This window comes from Canis lupus, chromosome 9, assembly GCF_003254725.2.
Source record: "Canis lupus dingo isolate Sandy chromosome 9, ASM325472v2, whole genome shotgun sequence".
NCBI lineage: Eukaryota > Metazoa > Chordata > Mammalia > Carnivora > Canidae > Canis > Canis lupus.
In genome coordinates this window covers 55,745,407-55,765,037 of record NC_064251.1, presented here as the reverse complement: position 1 = coordinate 55,765,037, position 19,631 = coordinate 55,745,407, and the positions used below count along the sequence as shown (strand labels likewise).

Below are 19,631 nucleotides of genomic sequence, written 5' to 3'. Positions count from 1 at the left end.
CAAAGTCCCAAACATTTATTTTTCAGATAGAAAAACTGAGGCACAGAGATGGGTAGGCACTTGCTCGGGGTCACACAGCATGGCCTAGGGGAGGCTGGCCGGGACCCCAGGCCTCCTCGATCTGATGGGATTGTCCGTCACTACCCCCTTTATGTCTTTGCAGTTTAGGTGCTGCTGTGTGCGGCGCAGGGCACCTGGCAGGTCTGGTCTGCCTCATCCATCCATCACTGCAGTGCTCACTCATGTTTATTAAGCAGCTGCCCTGCGCTGGCCCTTGTGCGAAGCGCCACGAGTCTCCTGGGTGGCCTGGTGATGAGTCAGGGTTTGCTGTTAGCTTCATGGCACAGAACCCCGACTGAGATGGCTTAAGCACAGAACCCAGACAGTCCTGCAGGATGCAGTCAGGCCCGGGGCAGCCTCTCCCGATGCCCCTCGGGCTCCGGCTTCCTGCTCCACCAACCCAAGTGTGGGGCTTTCATCCTTAAGGTACAAAATGGCTGCTTCACCTCCAGGAATCATGACAGCATTCCAGGCAGGAAATTTAGGATGAAGATTGAGAAAAAGTGAAGGGCAAAGAACAAAAGCTGCCCCCCTCCCCCCAGACGGTTTTCTCTCTTTTTAGGAGAAAAACAACTGATTTCCTGGATGTTCCCAGCAGGAGCCTCCTCATTCTTACAAAGGGAGGTGAATATTTTATCTGAGCTGTAGTTGCCTACTTGAAAAGCAAGTTTCTGTGAGGAGGGAAGAAAAAGGTGAACCAGACACCCAGTGGGAGGCTAGGGGCTCTGTTCTCAAGGAGCCCACATTTGAGGGCCACGTGCATCCCGACCTTTTCACTCCAGCATGAAGCAGGAGGCAGCTGGGATGTGTTGTGCAGAGACCCTCAGCGCTCTTACCAGCTTTGGCCACAGTGTCCGGGCACACAGTAGGACTCATCAGCGTATGCTGGGACAGAGAGGAGGAGTGTCTAGATTGCTGTCTTCCCAGGGCTTCTACCATGAGCCGGTCTAGCTCTTGTGGTGGTTTCTGTGCACCTTCATTAAATGCCTCTCCTGTACGTGAGCTGGTGTGGGGCATGGAGGCAGGGGTGGCCAAGACCAGGCTCTCTCTCAGGGAGAGGAGACAGCCCCCACTTCTGCGGTAGGCTCCCACGTGCAGGCCTTGCCTCTGAAGCCCCTCTGTGAGCCCGAGCACCAGCCAGGCTGGAAACCGCACCCTTTGCGGAGAACAGGTGCTTGTCACGCACCATCTCACACTCCGCTCGCGGCCAACTCTGAGTGATGTGGTCCCCACACGGCCCCATTCTTCAGAGGGGGAAATGGAGCCTCAGTTGCTCACCCAGGGTCTCTGGGGTTGTAAGTGGAAGATCTGGGATTTGAACCCTACTTCCTTCACCCAAAGCAGCCACCCTCTGGACCAGATGGCTGATGCCGCCTCCCTCCTTTGTGAGGACACAGCGGTCACCTGCTGGCTGGGCTGGGGCTGTGTGCCTGGGTGGGGACAGAGTGGGTGGCGGAAAGGCAGACGTAGGGCAGGAGAGAGATGCCGGAAGAAGTGCCACACTGTGGGGGGCACACTGGGGCCCCTACCCCCCAGGGGCACTCCGGCTTTAGGCAAGGGCACGTGCCCGAGCTCTCCCGGTGCTGACACCAGGCCTGGCGCTCCGCTGGTTCTTGCCAGAGGCGGTGTGTCTCTCTTTCCTCCTTCCTTTTTTTCTGAGACACAGTGATCTTGGCTGTGGTGCCACATTCACTCTATGGGAAAAACTTGTTTTTGTCGGTAAACTCTGGCGCTATGACTCAGAAGACACCCAGGGAGCAGCCTCCTGGTGTCAAGGGGCTGCTCTGCTAATGAGCTCATGTTTATAAAAGTGCTTTGAAGACGAAAAATTCCACGTGAGGACGGAGGGTTTGTGCTGTTATTTGGGGGGAGAGGGTGAGGAAGGAGGATGGGGTGGAAGGAAGGGGCAAAATCTCGCTGAGGAACAGTCCTAAAGCCCTTTGGGCCATGCAGCCAGGCTGGCTTTGCTTAGCGTTGCTGATGCAGGCGCCCGTCTGGGCAGCTGCCCCTTTGTTCAGAACAAGGCAGATCTGATTTAGTTTTACCTGTAGCAGGGAGTGCGGTGGGGGTGGGGCCTGGTGGTGGTGGATGGGACTATAAGTGATCCCTGCCGTCAAGACCAAGATCTTGGGGCACCTGGGTGGCTCAGTGGTTGACTGCCTTCGGCTCAGGGTGCAATCCTGGGGTCCTGCGATCGAGTCCCACATCGGGCTCCCTGCATGGAACCTGCTTCTCCCTCTGCCTGTGGCTCTCTCTGTCTCTCTCTCTCTCTCTCTGTGTCGCTCATGAATAAATAAATAAAAAAAAGAACAAGATCAAGTACTGAAGTAGCCCCTTCCCCAGTGCTTGGCACAGTCAGCAAGTAGCTCCTGTCATTCATTCACTTGACCAACACATCCGCCTGTGCCAGGCATGGGCCACAAAACTGGAACCAAAGAAGATGGGTTCTGCCCTCTTGGATGTTACATCCTGGATGGGATATGGCATCTAACAGAAGGAGCTGTCACCTTCTTACAAACGTGAGTGAAAGGGCAGGGGAGGAGAGACACTGACAGTCACAGGTGTGGGAACCAGACCTGACCCGGGCCATGTCCGGGCACCAGTAAGGCTTTCCTAGGAGGAGACGGCTCTAAGGAAGGTGTGGAGTTCCCAAGTGAAGCGGGAGAGAGAGCACATGGGGCAGAGACAGCAGCATTAATTACTTAATGAATCCAACAAACCTTTAGTGAATGCCTACTATGTGTCCGGCACCTGGGATGCAGGGTAAGTGATACAGGCAAAAATCCCGACCCCCTCCCACAAAGCTCACATTCTGTATCATAAGCAAATGAAGAAATGAAAATGCCAGAGAGGATCAGCTAGCAATAAGGAATGGTGGTAAAAATAGGCAGGGTCACGCGGTAGAGGTGTCTGGGGGGACCCCCTAAGATTGTGCAGTGGGCGTGGAGGGCCTTTGAAGGTGGCACTGAAGCTGAGCCCTCAATGATGGAAGGTGCCAGCCATGAGTAGGTGGGGGGCAGTGCAAAGGTCCTGGAGCAGGAATGAGTTCAGCCTGGTCAAAGAACCCAAAAAGGCCAGCATACAGACTGGAGTACAATAAGCATCCTGTAGGATTTGTAAGGACACAAATAAGACCGGCACTAAGCAAGGGACACTCGGGCCAGGCTGTGTATTGTCAGCATCATGTTAATTGCAGATAAAGAAATTCTACTACAGTAGCCTAAACAGGCGAGGGATTTTGACTTAGACAGGGATAAGCCCGAGCTGAGCCATAAGGGGTGGGTGTGGTGGCTTACAGATGCCACCAGGCACCCTGGCTCTTTCTGTCTTCCTTTTTGCTATCTTCAATGAGGAGGTCTCACGTTGTTACCTCATAACCATAACATGGCTGCTAAATCTCCAGGCCTTGAGTCTGTGTTCCAGGCAGAAAGAAGGGAAAGAGCAAGAGGCCAAAGGCCTTTGCCTGCCAGACTCCATCTCTTTATTCACGAAGGAGATTGCTCCCCAAGGGCTTCTGTTCTATCTCATTGGCTGGAACCAGGGTACATGGTGACCTTGAACTGCAGGAAAGGCTGAGGAAATGGAGTTTTTAAATTTTTCTTGTCTCTACAGCAGAGGGAAGAAAGGGAGAAGTGCCTGTTGGGTTGCCAATTCATAGCTTTGGCCAAAGGTCTGCTAAGGCCCCCTTGGAGGGAAGGGCTTGGTGAATTCTGAAACAGAAGGCCAAGGAGTGGGCAAGGGTCAGGCTAAGGGTTGTGGACGTCATGTGGACGGCTGATGGGAGCCATGGATGGCTTTATAGGAGGGGTGACATGGTCCGATGTGCACTGAAGCTCTGCGGTTTCACCTAAACACCTGTGACATGTCACTGGGAACATAACATTCCATGCTTGCCTTAGAGACTTGACTGGGTTGTCCTCAACCTCAGGGCTCAGATGAAACTTTGGCTCCTCAGAGAAGGGCTTCGAGCCATGAGGGTCTCCTTTGCGGACCTCCAGCCCTGGCAGCCTGTCCCCTGGCTGGCACCTGGCGGCAGTCTGTAGATGGCTCCTGGCTGTCCCACGGCATCACATTGGGGCACAGAACGGAAAGTGACTCACACTGGCACCTCTCCTGCTTGTAAAACGCTGGTTGCATATCCATCATCTTTGGTTTTTCTGCTAGAATTACCCCATGAGGGTCACTGAGGGGGAAACAGTTTCAGGGAGGTGAAGACCTTCGGCAGAGTAAGGGCTGGGCTCTGCCCAACGGAGGGAGGACTCTGGGCATTAGATGTCTGTGCCTGGAACTCTTCCTCACACCCACTGTGTGCAAGGCTGGGTGAGAGGCAAGTCCCCTCGTCTCTCTGGGACAATTTCTTCTTGGGAATAATGAAGAAGTTGGCAAGGATGGGACTTGATTTTCTCACCCCACCCATCAAATTCACCCTTTGAATTGCAAAGATTCCAGCCCATTGTCTATTCTCTGCGTCTCTTTGGCTCAGAAAATAGTCACCACCACCCTCCCTGTCACTCCTGCTATTATAGCCTTATGCTGTACTCCTCTGGATCCGGCACAAGTAATTAAGTACTTGTGCAATTAAATGTCCCGTGTCGGCCTCCCTGCCTGGACTGGGCGCTCACAAACACGGGGACCATGTCTGTCTTCCTCTATCCTCCCGGAGATTGGTACTGGGTCCAGCACATAGTAGGTGCTCACAAAATTGAGTCGCTGTTATTGTTATGAAACAATGCTGGGAGAGAGGCTGCTGGAGAGAAAGGCCCTGCAGCCAGGCCAGCAGGCAGCCTGCTCCCTCAGCCCCTCCCTTCCCGCGGGAGCTGCGTAGCCTCCCCATTTCCCAGAGCGAGCGCCTAGACGCCCTCGTCCTCAGGCCGCGCTCCTCCGGGGAGAACTACAACTCCCAGAAGGCCGCGAGGGGCGGTGCCGCCGGCGTTCGCTCCGCCCGGGCCCGCCGCGGAGCGGGGCATCATGGGAATTGTAGTTGAACCCCTGGGTCCGGGGCGCGCCACCGCGGGCCCGGACCTGCAGGGAGCCGCCGGGAGCGCTCGGGCGCGCTGTCGGCGGGGAGCCCAGGTCCCCTGCCCTGTGGGGTCTGGGTGCGTGGAAGGCCCTTTGGGTTAAACCTCACGACGTCGGGGACCCCGGGACGGCTCCGTCGAGTTCTCCAGGACCCTTTAAGGGGCGGGGCCGGGCGCCTGCCCCAGCCTGGACTCGTTCACCCTCCGCTCTGTAACCTCAGCCCCGCGGCGTCCGACTACACCCCCCAAACCCCCCAAAACCCGTGATCTGGCGGGAATCTTGCCATTCTCCGCTGGCTGAGCACTTACTGTGAACTGTGTCTGGCCCTCTGGGTACACAGTGCTAACGGTCAGGGTGGGTCAGGGTGGGGGCGAGGGGGAATCAGAGCCATTCAGCCATCAGTAACACATAAGCTGACCCTAACAGAGTTTGGGGCGGGCACAGGGGTCGGAACGAGACCCCAGGTATGGGCAAGCCTTCAATGGACAGACGCCAGGCTTGGCCAGGTCAGGACCAGGGAAGGGTGTTCCAGTCTGAGGGAACAGCATGGGGGGAGGCCCTAGGGCCAGAGGGGACTTGGGGCTTTTGGAGCAGTAGGAGAGGGGTGTCCAGAAGGCAGAGGACAGTGAGGAGGGGGCCAGTGTGAGAGGTGGTGAGGTACGTGGGGGCCTCTGAAGGAGCTGGAACCGAGGAGAGGAGTGTCTGTTTAATCTCAAGTGAGTGGGTGGCTTTTTTGGGCAGGACCCAGAGCCCAGGCTTGGCTGGGGCTCAGTGCCGGGCCTGGACTCAGCCCCCTACCCCCTCCTGTTTCAGGGTCCTGGCTTGTCCCAGGAGATGGGCAGGGAGATGGGGGATGAGGGAGGGTTCGGCATCCTTGTTACTTAGAAGGGAAACTGAGGCTCTTTGCAAATATCTGCTGAGTGAGCCTCTGTGAGATCCCAGACAAGCCTTTCCTACATCGGGCTCTTCAGCTGTCAGAAGCCAGTGGTGGGAAATTGGGGCGGGGGGGGAGGGTCGTTTCTATGCCCCCATCCCAGATGTGACAGAAACAGGAAGGATTCAGGCCAGATGTTGGGGGTTCTCAGGCCCAGTGCGTTCTGGGGGGGGGGAGCATCTTTGCAAAAGTGGGCTTTAACTGGGTTGCTGGTCTTGTTTTCCCAGCTCTGGTGCTGTGGCCAAGAGACTCCCAGGGATGGGGACGTGCTCCCAGGCTCTGGTTACATCTAAGAGAAAAGCAGGAAGCCCCGGCCTCAGCTGACAGCACCTGGGCTTTGCCTCCTCGGTAACCTTGGCAGATTGTTCTTGGCCTACTCATCCCTTCCGCTCAGCACTCCCTGCCGGGAGCCCCAGCTTCCTACCTGGTGTGCTGGGCCCTTTGGCTTCTGGGGAGTGTTCTGGACACTTGAGGAAGCTCAGCGGGAATGAAGGCCCCGTGCCCCATCAGAGGTGCTGGGTGTCCGCGCCCCGGGCAAGAATGGCACCCTCTCCGTGTGGCCCCGCTCCCTAGATCAGAGGCCCGGCTGGCTGTGGTTTGCCTTTGATTAATAAAGAATGGGGAAGCAAATCGATTACCTCTTCACACGCGCAGGGAAGACTCTCTCCAGGCTTGGCGGACTCTTCTTCATGAAGAGGTTGGAACACGCAGAAAGACTTGGCCGGAGGACCCCCCCTTCCCACCCTGCTGCCCCAGTCCCGGTGGGAATTGTACATCTGTGTTGGAACCCGAGAAGGGACTGAGTATCTCAGTTAAAAGCTTCGGGTATGTGGGACCACGAAGGATGGGGAGGGACAGGGGTGGCACCTGTCCCTCAGAGGTCCTCTCACCAGTGGGATGCTTGGGCTTCTGAGGAATGAGAATTATCCGCACCTGAATCCCCACCCCTTTGGCGGGATTTCTGAGCTGATATTCTGGAAACCAGATGGTGTTCCCAGATGCCTGCAGGTCTGGCTGTCTCGGAACCTCCAGGAGGGCGGTTAATGCAGATTCCAGGGCTGCAGCAGGTCTGAGGAGGGGCCCGGGGAATATGGGATTTTCAGCAGCTTCCAGGGCAGAGGCGCCAGGACCGAGTTCGAGGGCCATTGGTCTAGAGTGGAAGGAAGCAGCAGGGTGTCGGGGACACCGCTCTGCGAGCACCCAGACCCGGGGGCCAGTCCCAGCTCACATGGTGAGAACCATGTGACACTGGGCGGGTGACACCCCTTCTCTGATCCCAGGGTCCCTGCCTGTAAGATACTGAGGATGCTAGCTGTGTCGTAGAGTGGTACAGGGCCTGCCCAGTGCCCAGTCCGGGGCAGTTCTTGTTGTCACTGTCCTGTCCTTGTCCTTGGGAGGGAGGAGGGGAGAACTGCTTTGGAACACTTGTGTGGTCTCTGACTCCAGTTATCACTGCCCCCTCACCCTGAAACCCTCCACCGGAATCAGGACCAAGTCAGGCCTCCTCTCTCTGAGTCTGGGTTGCTGCCCTGTGGGGGTGGTGGGGGCCAAGGACCCCTGGGGGAGGAGGGTTGGGAGGCAAGTCACCCCCCGCCCCCTGGCCAAGGGGCCAGCCTCCTCCGCGGACACCTTCCGTGGGCCATCTGCTCTGGCTGACGTGGTGAGGCTCCCAGTGATGTGTTTACGTGTGGGTTTCCTCTTGGGGCTCAGTTCTCTGAAGAGGGCCCCTTGTCTACCCTTCACTTTCCCCCAGAGCAGCCTGCAGATTCACCCCAGGAGGTGACACTGGGAACGTTGAGGTGGGGGGGGGGCGGCGGCTGTTGTTTTTACCTGCGCAGCACCCAGCCCTCCCCCTCAGTTCCCTAGGTCATGTGGTTCCCCATCCTCTGTTGGGGACAAGCATGTGATCCTGGCCTGGCCATCCTTCTGGCCACAGGGCTTGGTGGGCGCCATCATGTGAAGGTGAGGCTGTCTTTCTGCTGGCAGTCTGGGCTGGTAGGGTTTATTGCTGGGGTCAACCACATGGACACCTGTGCGAAGATGAAGCCAGCACGGTAGAGGGAAGGACAGAGAGGGAGAGAAAAAGAGATGATAGTATTTGAGCACCTGGATCCAGCCTTGCCTGAGCCCGCTATCTGCTTTGGCTTACGCAAGTTTGAGTCGGGTTTCTATACTTGTTTCACCCACTTATCTGTCCACCTTCTACTCTTCCATCCCACATTTGTTCAACTCTTGCTTCATACCAGCCTCTATGCTAGGACCTCAGCCCTCTTGGCTGGAAGGGGGAGGTGACAAGGTGACACAAGCTTTTCATGGCTAGGGAAGCTAGGAGCTGCCTCAGAGGTGAGTGCTGGGGGCTGTGGATGTGAGAATTTCCATGTTGTGGGGAGGGGGGAATCCTGGCAGGCTTTCTGGAGGAGGTGACTTTTGTGCAGGGCTCTGAGGCAAGGCAGGATTTCACCGGTTAGAGAATTGAGCAGAAGGAGTCAGAAAAAGGCAGGTCAGAGAAGACCAGGATCAGTTGAACCCTGCTGCCCCGTGGTGGAGGGGTTGGGATTTTAGGGACTGTTGGGCTGTATGTAATAGTAATACTCACTGGTAATCAGTCACCAACATTTGTCCAGCAAGCGCTGTGCTAGAACTTGGTGCTTATTTCTCATTGGTTCTCTTCACCTCCCTGAAGGGGGAGAATGTACATATGCCCATTGATAGGTGAGGAAACTGAGGCCCAGTGGTGGCAACCTTCTTGAGGCTTCATGAACACCAAGGGGCCAGCATGGCTCTCTGACTTCCATCCCAAGTTCTTAACTGCTCAGGCCCACGTGAGTCCTTCTGGGGCTCTGTGTCTTTAGCTGCGTCCTTGGGAGGAGGTTGGGGTGGAGGCCAAAGACAAAGCCCTGGAGAGTTCTGGAGTTTCCAGGCTGTGTGTGGGATGGGGGCTTGCCCTGCAGGTCGTTCCCAGGACTGGGATGGAGACACTGGGTGATTGCTGTGGGACCCTCAACCCCTGTGCCCTCCCCCAGCCTGCCCTCTCCCATCTTCACCCTGGCAGCCAGAGCGATGGAACCTTTGAGGGCATTATCTGCTCAGGTATCCCTTGCCAAACAGTCTTCAATGGCTCCCTATTGCCCCAGACTCTCTTCCTTTGCTAACAGGCTTTTCATTCTCTGGCCCTGCCCCCTCCCCCAGCCTCTTTTCTGAGGCTCAGACTCACACTGAACAGTGGCCACCCTCCCCTCTGAGTCCCTGGAGGCCTGGCACCCTTCCAGCCTCTGTGAGTCAGTCCAGGTACCCTGTTTCGGTGGAGACTGGGGCCCTTTCTGGGCCTGCCGCTCACTCTTCATGGCACTTACTGCTGAACTACCAGCGGGTGTGTCTGAGTCTCCAGCTTGACTGGATTCCCCCTGAGACCAGAAGCTCAGGTCTTGGCACACGGGGGCTCACGATCGGTGCAGGAAATGCATGGGTCCAAGCTTTCTTGGCTTCTAAAGAGAAGCCCTCACCACTCCAAGAATCACCTCATTTCCAGGGCACTGAGTAGAAAAATGAGGAGAGAGAGACACCCCCACTCACCCCAGAAGTTTGCCTGCAGGCTTAGCTTCCGTTAAAGCAGACTGGACCCCTGAGCCTCGCTGTGCTGTGCTGACAGCTGAGGCTTCCCCTGAGATTCCAGAGTTCCAAGGTGGGCTGTGGAGAGGGAGGGGTGGAGGGGCGGAGAGGGTCCCTTCCTGGATGGCTGTGGGGTGATGACTTCAATAGGCTGGGCGGAATGGTCCTGCCCCTGCCCTTCGCTTGGCCGGTGAATGTGATACCCCCTGGTGAGCACGGTCCCCTTTTGGCCCACCACCACTCAGCCAGAGCCCCCCTGCCTCGAAGGCCCTGAGGCTGGCTGGACCCTGTGGGACAGGGACTCCGTGGGACAGATGGCTCTAGTAGTGCCCAGTGCATCCACCTTGCTCGCTTCAATGTCCGCGCTGTCTTAGCAGGTGCTTGATACATTTTATTTTGAGTGTGGCAGGAATGATGGTTCCCGAGTTCCCACTTCTGGAAAGGGGGCCGCCCCTAGGATCTTCTCAGAGAGACTTAGAAAAAACAGACACCTGTACTGCCATGTTCATAGCAGCATGAGTCACGGAGTTATAATGTGGAAAGAGTCCATGTGTCCACCGACAGATGGACGGACGGACGGACAATTGGACATGATGTGGTTGGCCTATCGGAACAACAGAATATTAGTTGGCCTTCAAAAGGGAGGTGATGTTGCCTCCTGCTGCCTCCTCGGGCAAAGCCCAGAGGACATGGTCTAAGCCAGGGAGGCCAGTCACAAAAGAACAAGTCCTGTGTGATCCCACTGGTGTGGGGGACCTGGGGTCATCCGGGGTAGAGGGTGGGACCAGGGGTCAACGGGGACAGGATCTCAGTTTCGCAGGAAGGAAAGAGGTCTGGAGATGGACGGCGTGAATGTACTTTGTGCTGCTGAACCGTGCACTTAAGAGTGGTCAGGATGGCCAATTTTACATGATCTGTATTTTACCACAATAAAAAATATCAGAAAAAAACCCCGACAAGCCCTTTATACATTTTTTTTTTTATGGTGGGAGCTTTCACCTTCTCAGATGGAACTCTCCAAGCACTTAGCAGAAATGGAGAGAATAGGATAATGAACACGGGTACCCATTGCCCAGGTGCGCCAACAATCACAGTCGGGTCACCTCACCTGTCCCCACCGATTCCTGTCCCTATTTCCTTTGAAGCAACTCCCAGCCGTGATATATATATATATTTTTAATCTGGAAATACTTCAGTATGCAGCTCTAGAAATCAGGGCCTTTCAAAATGTAACACGTAGCTACGATACCTCCCAAACTCGAATCAATATCATTGCATTTCTTTTAAGTGTAAATATATTTCACATATAATTATATATGTGGGATGCATAGGTAGTGTCATCAAATTTCCAATGGCCTCCATTTATATTTAAAATATAAACACATATCTTTTTTTGTGTAGTATTTAGCGTATTCACACACTAGGCATTTAATCTATAATTATATTTATGTATTTAATATGTAATTGCATATTATGTGACATATATACCACATGCATTCCTACAGAATTATTTTCATTTGAACCAGGATTTAAATTAAGGGCCGCACGTTGAGATCGGTGTTTTAAATCGCTTCTTAAATAGGGTCCCTGACCCCGTATTGTCTTCCTTGTGATGTATTTGTCCTGGAGAGTCTCCCTCGGGCTGGACTTTGCTGGCCGGGTCCCCACCGTGTTTTCTCACCTAAGTCTGTGCTCCTTGTATTTTCTGTAAATTGCCGTTTGGGTCTAGAGGCTGGTCCTGGTTCGGGCTCGCTGTTTCTGGTGGACAACCTCACAGGTGCAGAGTGTTTCCTCACTAGGCACAATACCCTCTGTTTTCTCTTTTTTTTGGTGGGGGAGGTTGGCAACCGGTCACCCAGCACTGCTGGAGCGCATTAATTCATGAGGGGCTGCCCAGTGGAGACAGCCCGATGCTGCCACTGCTTCACCCATGAACTGGGGTGTCCCAGCTCTAGGTTTGGGCACCATGTGATACCGTGTCTAGGAAGATGCTCAAGCCTTACCTTTTATTGACCATCTCCCCGCCTCCTCCTTTTTTTTAGAGAGGCAGAGGGAGAGAGAGAGAGGTGGAGAGGGGCAGAGAGAGAGAGAGAGAGAGAGAGAATCCCAAGCAGGGCTCCACGCCCAGTGTGGATGCCCAGGAGTTGGATGCACTTCACCTTCTCAGATGGAACTCTCCAAGCACTTAGCAGAAATGGAGAGAATAGGATAATGAACACGGGTACCCATCACCCAGGAGTTGGATGCACTTCACTGACTGAGCCACCCGGGTGCCCCCACTTTTTTAATTGGGAGGAAGCTGAGGCTCAGAGGCACTGTGTGACTTGAATTTTGGGTCACAGAGCAAAGGGCTCCAGTGGGCAGGACTAGAACCTCACTATCCACCCACCGCCGCCCCCACTGCTCACTTCTGCAACCCAAAAGATGAAAGGGCGGATGTCATGTTGGAGCTGACCTTGGACCACAGCCTCGACCCTGAGTCCCCCGGACCTCCTGTGCTCACTGGCTGGCTCGAGTGCCTCACCTAATTTGCTTTCGTGGGAGAGGTGGCTGGTGCAGGTCCCAGTGAGCAGTGGATCCTCCTTCCCCGTAGACTCCGCTGCTCCATCTTCAGGCTGGCCGTTCTCTCTCTCTCTCTTAATCTCAGCCTTTGGTTCTTAAGGAGAGCCAGGCCTCCCTTTGGCCTCTTCTTCAGGGGCAGCCTCCATGTGGGCCTGACCTCCCCTCTCTGTGGCCAGCCCCTGTGGAGCTCCCTTGAGCCTCCCAGGTTCTCGCTGTGGATGCTAAGCTCCTGCCCCGGCTGAGGCTCTTCAGAATCAAATCTTGTACCAGGTACCAACATTTCATTTATTGACTGATTTTTTTTTTCTTTTCAAAAGATTCTTTTAATGGACATGCAAGAAATGGCACCTGTTTGAAGTGTGCACTTTGATAACAAACCAATAATTTACTGAGCACCTATTATGTGCCAGGGATTGCCTGACAAGCCATGGAACAGAGGGGCTTTGATGTCAGACAGCTTGGGCCAGAATCTCAGTTGGAATCATGGTAACAGTGGTGTCACCTTGGGCCACTTGTGTCCCCATGTGAGGCCCTGTGTTCTCACTTGTGAAACCCCTTGCAGGCAGATTGGACATCATTCTTTTTTTTTTTTTTAATATTTTATTTATTTATTCTTGAGAGACACAGAGAGAGAGGCAGAGACACAAGCAGAGGGAGAAGCAGGCTCCATGCAGGGAGCCCGACGTGGGACTCGAACCTGGGACTCCAGGATCAGGCCCTGGGCCGAAGGCAGCCTTAAACCACTGAGCCACCCGGGCTGCCTTGGACATCATTCTTAAATTTTCACTCTCTCCTGTAATAGAGTTATACATCCATGCTCTTCGCCATGTAACTCTGTGGTCCCTGCTTCTGGCATAGGCAGGGTCTGTTTCCCCAGCCTGCTGAATTGAGGCCTTGGCCACCTGACTTGGTTTGGTTGATCTGCTATTAGTGGATGTGACAAAAGCATTGGCTTGAAATATGGTTGGGTTTTCGGCCTGGCTGCTTAAGCCTCTGCCATGTGCTATGAGGCACACAGGGCATAGGGAGCTGATGGTTCTAGAAGGAGACATGCACTTAATGTTGACCTGAATCTGAGCTGTGTCCTGTTGCTGAATCCAGCCGACCCACTAGAGCCAGCCCAGTTGACCTGCAGACCTATAAGAGAGGAGGAGAAATGTGACAAGCCAGTGGATTGGTGGGGTTGTTCGTTACACAGCAGTGTTGTAGCAGAAGCCTGACCGATCCACATGTATGATGGTAGTACCCCTACACAGGATCACTGGGAGGATTAAACAAGATAACATTTAAAAATACAAATTTAATATATTAAAATATTTGTTAGAGTCTGGCATATAGTCACTCTAAAAATATTAGATATTATTAACCAGAGATTTTATTTTTTAATTTAATTTAATTTTTTAAAAAAGATTTTGTTTATTTATTTGAGAGACAGAATGGGTGAGAAAGAGAGAGCACCAAGCAGGGGCAGAGGGAGAGGCAGACTCCCAGGTGAGCAAGGAGCCCCATGTGGGGCCCGATCCCAGGACCCTGAGATCATGACCCAAGCCAAAGGCAGACGCCCAACTGACTGAGCCACCCAGGCACCCCACCAAAGATTTTCTCATGTAAAAATGTGTTTCTCAATGCATACCATGACATGCTGATACATTTATTTAACTTACTAGCATTCTTTTTTCTTTTCTAAGCCTCGAAACATAGAGTAACTCTGTTATTTACGGACACTGACCACAGTTCCCAGCCTGGGGTATGGATTTCCGCAGAGGCCCTCCAGTCCCTCTCTTCACTCCCACCCCCGCCCAGTGCAGGAACCCTGTCCCCCTGTCCCTTTCTAAGCCTTGCTCAGCGTCTTCTTGAATTCTCCCTGCTTCACATCCAGCCTGTTTCATTTCTGATCTCCCTCACGGTGAAGAAGGTTCTCTCTCGATGCAGGAAGACTCTTTTGGACAGGGCTAGAGATTTTTATTTTCTTTAAAGATTTATTTATGAGAGAGAGCGAGAGCGAGAGAGCACACATGAAAGTGGGGGAGTGGCAGAGGGAGAGGGAGAGAGAAAATCCCAAGCATACTCCTCACTCAGTGAGGAGCCTGACATGGGGCTTGATCCCATGACTCTGAGATCATGACCCGAGCCAAAATAAAGAGTCAGATGCTTAACCAACTGAGCCAACCATGCGCCCCAGGGCTGGAAATTTTTAATAGATTGTTACTAGCAAGAGTACAGTCTCTCTTGGTGCTGTGTGGCCTTGGGCAAGTGGATTCACCTCTCTGGGCTGCAGTGCCCTCTGTAAAATGGGATGGGGAGATAACAAAAAAAATCCACCTCCCAGGGTGTTGGGAGGATCAAAAGAGAGACACCGAGTGGGTTCTGCAGAGGAGGGCGCGAGGTCACGTGTACACTGAGGTTCTTAGGGTACAAGACATTCCCCTTGCTATGCAGAAGTATTCTCTCATCTTTCCCTCCTGTTTCACGTTTCCCTTCTCGAAGTTTGAACATCCCCAACCCACAATTTTCCAGGTTGCTTTGGCATGTGCCTCGGAGACGCTGTTGGCTGAGGTGCCCCTCAGGGCACATTCTTGCTCCCAATGTGCCAGGCACCCATCTAGACCCCGGATGTTGCAGCAAACACTCCGTCCTCATGGAGCCCACATTCTGGGGGTGGAGGTGGGCATCAAACCGGCCCATACAGCGTTGAAGGTTAGGGTCATGGAGGCAATTACAGCAGGGAAGGGCAGAGGGAAGGTGCGGTCGGGCAGCCTTGGGGAATTCATTCTTAGGGCGCACAAAGAGAAACGCGATGTCCAGAGCAAAGAAGGGGGGCCTCCTCCTCTGTTTTCTCTGCTCAGGCCCAACTGGCAGTGCTCTCTGTACTGAGCATCAGTTGCCCCTTAGTGATGACAGAAGCAAAGGGCAGGGGGCCGGGCGGGGGGACAGGATGGTGGAGACACAGAGAGCCACATAACTGCAGTGATGGTAAGAACGGCTGCTGCTCCTGAAGGCTTGTCCTCCACTGAGCACCCTGCACTCCTTTCCCCCTCTATTCTTGGCGTGAGGTGTGTCCGGCTACCCTCGTGCCCACTTTACAGAGGAGCTAGCGAGGCTCGGCATGGAGGAGTGACCCGCCCAAGTTTGCACAGTGAGTTGCAGAAGGGGCAAAGTTGGAGCCTGGGTCCCTTGGACTCCAGAGGTGATTCTTGTGATGTCTGCGAAACCGTGGGTGCCACTGGGTGCCTGGGCCTGGACGGTGGCGTGCATGCTGGTAGATGGACAGCACCCAGCGCCCCCAGGAGAAGAGAAGCTCTGATTTGTAGCATTTGCCCATTTCCATGGGGTCGGTACCCCCATGATGGTCAGTGTCAAGCTACGAAAGGGAATTTTGGGGGAACGGAAGGGGCCAGGACGTGGTGTGTGACTGGACGGAGAGCAGTCCAACGGGCTCCAGATCCTGCGGCTACAAATATGAGGGTCTAGGGGATGCTGGAGGACCCCTGGGAATCCTAGCCTGTAGCTGCCATTGCCTTGCAAATGTTACCAGAGCTCCTGCAGAGACAGGGCTTGTCTTCGGCCCTTGGGGGCCTCTGCCCTCCTGGTGCACCTATCTGGGAGCACTGGGGTCTTGGAAGCCATCACCATCACCCCTATCGTAGTGGGCTCTCTCCAAGGTCAGAAAAGGGCAGGTGGCATTGGGAGGTGGAGCCTTGTCGCAAGGAAGAGCCTGGTGCTGGTCATACCCGCACACACCCGGGTGGGGTCACAGCCTTCCTGCTCACAAGCCTGTGATCTGCGGTGTGACGTCCACCCTCTGGGGGCCTCAGTTTCTCCCTCCCGCAAATGCAGAGGCGAGAAGGATCAGCCCTGAGGTCCTCTGGGCTTGGCCCTTCCTCCACCAGCACCGTGTGCGGAAACCCAGCCGGAGCTCCTGCCTGCACGCGCTAGCCTGCCTCTCCTCCCTGCTGCATTGCTATTTAAAGTGGCGGTGGTTTGGCTCACTCTTTTTTTAAAAACCATTCCCGTACTGGAGCCGAGTTCCACAAGGCCAGCTGTCACCACTAAAAATGTCTGTCGTGTGACAGTCACCAGTAAGGAGGTGGGAGGAGGCGGGAGGCCCCGGACAGGACCACACAGTGGCTGGATTTGAAGCAAAAAAACAAAAAACAAAACCCCCAAAACAACACTGCAAGGCAGAAAGAAAAGATGGGAGGGGGTTGCTCTCCTGTCTTTCTCCACCCCTCCTTTCGAGCTCTGAGCTCCTCGTGGGCTCTGTTAGAGGATGGAGGCCGCAGGCACCGCGTCGCCGTGGTGACGAGGTGTGCAGGGGCGCAGCAGATAGGACCAGTCTTTGCCTTTCTCTTGCCCCAGCCCCTCCCCATGCAGGCTCGCTGAGCCCTGGACCCTCGCAGGTCCTCCCAGCAGCCCCATCTGTGCCTCCCGGGCCATCCTCAGCCCTCCTGGGGTGACCGGGGAGGTGACCTGTCCAACACTGCTGTTCCATGAGGGGCCGAAATAGGGCTTCACCAGGGAGGGAAGGAAACCTCTGATGAGCCCCTTCCTCAGACTCTTCCATGAGTCAATTTTCAAACAACGAAGTTTTCATGATACATTTGAAAAGAAGACTCTAGCCCCCCATTTTACAGATAGGGAGACTGAGGATCACACGGTAGAGCACCCGCATAAGGCAGTGAGGAGTGCAGACAGGTTGATGTGACATCGGACTTGGGACACTCTCACAATGTAATCGTGAACAAGTGATTCTCTGGCCTCAATCTCCCCAGCTGTGAAATGCAGCAGGAATAGAGCTGCTTCCCAAAGATGTTGTGAGGATGAACCTAAAACCAGGCATATCAAAAAGTAGGTAAGGTGACTGGGGCACAGAATGTGCTGGAAGGTCAGGAGCTGGGACAGGATCCAGGGCTGTCAGATTCCGGAGGCTGAGTTCTTTCTACCACATGTCTGTGGCCTCTCAGGGCTGCTGGGAGAAGGGCTTGGAGGAGGCCTAGGGTGGGTGGGGAACGGGAGGGGGTTACCCCCTGCTCTCTCCCACGCCCTGCACCTGGGTGTGGCCCCCTTGGACTGTTGGGGGGCTGTGGGCTTCCTGACCACTGGTCTGAAACTGTAGCTTCTCCGATGGGCCCCCTGGCCCTCAAACTGTCTGGGACATCTTATAGCAGGGAGGGTGGGCAAGCAGAGACCAAATGGCAGAGACTTTTTGAAAAGTAAAGGGAACTTATACAATTAGTGGGGGAAAAAAAATTCCAAAGAAGAATTTTGTGTCTCTGGAATTGTTTCATCTTTTCATCAGGGTTCTCCCGGCTTCACTTCTTGCTCACAGGCCCAGGTAAGTAATTTATACTTTAGTAATAATTATAGTAGCTACCATGTATTGAGCATCTACTCTGTGCCTAATACTTCTAAGAGTTTTCCTCTTAAAAAGCTTTGCTTGTCCCTCTGAAAGTTATGTATTCATCTATTAACAGGTCTTTTATTCATTCAACAAACATTTATTGAGCAATGATGGTATGCCAGCTTCAATGCAGCGTGCAACATCAGTAGGCCCTGGAGTATGTGTGAAGGAGTGCACAGTTGGGCAGGTGGGAGTAGCTCTGGGATGATTTTCACTCCTTCCACAGGGATCTATTAAGCACCTCTGACACGGCCCTGGGATGGGACATGGCCCTGTGCTCACAGGGTGATGTTCCAATGGGAGGGACACACGATCAAATACACACTTTGATTTGAAAAACAAAGCAGGTGAAGGGTGAAGAGTGATGGAAAGGGGGCGGCTTTAGTAAGTTTGGTCAGGGAGAAGCTGTCTAAGAAGGCTGAGATGCCAAAAAACTACATTTGTCCATTTATTAATACATTTTTTTGTGTGAACATAAAGAGTACTCACGTGATTCAAATCCCAGAAGATGAAAAGCTCCTCTTCTCTCTCCACCTCTATCTGCTTGGTTTCCCATCCCCAATAGTCACTGTTCTTCATTTTTAAATAATCTTTCAGAGTTTCTTTAGAAAGATATAAGCAAGTACAAATATTCTAATCAAACACAAAAGTCAGCACACAATAAGTATTAACATTTGGACTGAGACTTGAATGAAAAGGAGCCAAACCAGGGAGAGTTTCTGGTAGAGGGTGGACAAGTGAGCCAGGGGCCAGGTGGTGGACAGGCTAAGGGCACAGACATGGGCTGGACTTTGAGCAGCTGGGGGCGGTGGGCCGCAGTGAGAAAGAGGCCTACCAACCAGGAGGCTGCTGTGGATTGTTGATTGGAGTGTGTGCCGATGGAGCACAGGCTTTAACAGGATCCCTTTGGCTGCTGTGGGGGTGAGGGCAGGTGCAGAGATATGGCTGGGGAGTTGAGAATTCATGCACAGGAGCCACAGTGGGTGCCAGCACACATGTATTTTCCATTAACAGTCCAGGGAGGTGGGTGCTATTATTACCTCACCTGTGCAGGGGAAGGAGCTGTGGCACAGAGAGGTTAATTAGGCTGAGGAAGGTCACACAGGCAGTGAGCAGCAGAGGTGGGACAGAAGCTCCGATGGCCTGACTGGCGAGCCTGAGCTTTTAAATCCTGTACCCACCAGCCTCTCCTAATGGCTACATGAGGCACCAGCATAAAGAATGTTGAAGGGCCACCTGGGTGGCTCAGTCTGTTAAGTGTCTGACTTTTGATGTTGGCTCAGGTCATGATCTCAGGGTCCTGGGATAGAGCCCCACTTTGGGCTACATGTTGAGCAGGAAGTCTGCTTGAGGATTCTCTTTCTCTCTCCCTCTGCCCCTCCCCCTGCTCACATTCTCTCTCTTTCAAATAAATAAATAATTCTTAAAAAACAAAAAGTTGAAGGCCACACAGCAAGGAAGGGATGGAGGTGGAGCTCACCCTCACGTTTGCAGGTGCCAGATCTTCCAGGCTCTTCCAATGCAATAATGGGCAGTGGCGCCCCCCCGCCCCCCGCCCCGACCTGCTGTACCAGAGTCACCTGGGCTGGTAGTCAAATGCAGGTTCCTGGGCCTGGGCTAGACCTACGGAATCAGAGCCTTTGAGGATGGAGCCTAGGAACCCACATTTTAAACCAGGAGTTCCCTTGTCACCCCACCTCATCCCCTTATACAATACATATCTTGAAATCTGGGATTCCAGGTGGTTGGGGGTGGAATCCCCCTCATTCACCAGGGTCAAATCGTTCCCCTCTGGGGTCTAAGCCGAGCCCAGCCCTTGCTGAGAAGACTGGTAGCAGCTGGCCGCCGCAGCCACGCTGGTGCCTTGAGGCCAGGATGGAGTTCTGGGTCTGGCTTTGCCCCTCTACGCAGAAACTGGGAGGGCAGCCTCCCCTGAATCCACCCTGAGTGATGCTCCTTGTCTCACCTCTGCCACGGCAACTCCTCAAGGGATGGGATCCCCACCCTGACTCATGCTCCGAACCCCACCCCCAGCACGGAGCCTGG

General features: G+C 54.0%; 2 long non-coding RNA genes across 2 annotated transcripts; one reads left to right on the top strand and one right to left on the bottom strand.

Moving 5' to 3' along the window:
• Positions 1-1,504, bottom strand: LOC112677304 (uncharacterized). The gene is made up of 2 exons (XR_003146956.3): positions 897-1,504; positions 1-506 (listed from the first exon to the last, which is right to left on the bottom strand). It is a non-coding gene; the product is annotated as an uncharacterized LOC112677304 (long non-coding RNA).
• Positions 1,479-10,516, top strand: LOC112677303 (uncharacterized). The gene is made up of 3 exons (XR_003146955.3): positions 1,479-1,895; positions 2,369-2,579; positions 6,241-10,516. It is a non-coding gene; the product is annotated as an uncharacterized LOC112677303 (long non-coding RNA).
• The last annotated feature ends 9,115 nt before the right edge of the window (positions 10,517-19,631 follow it).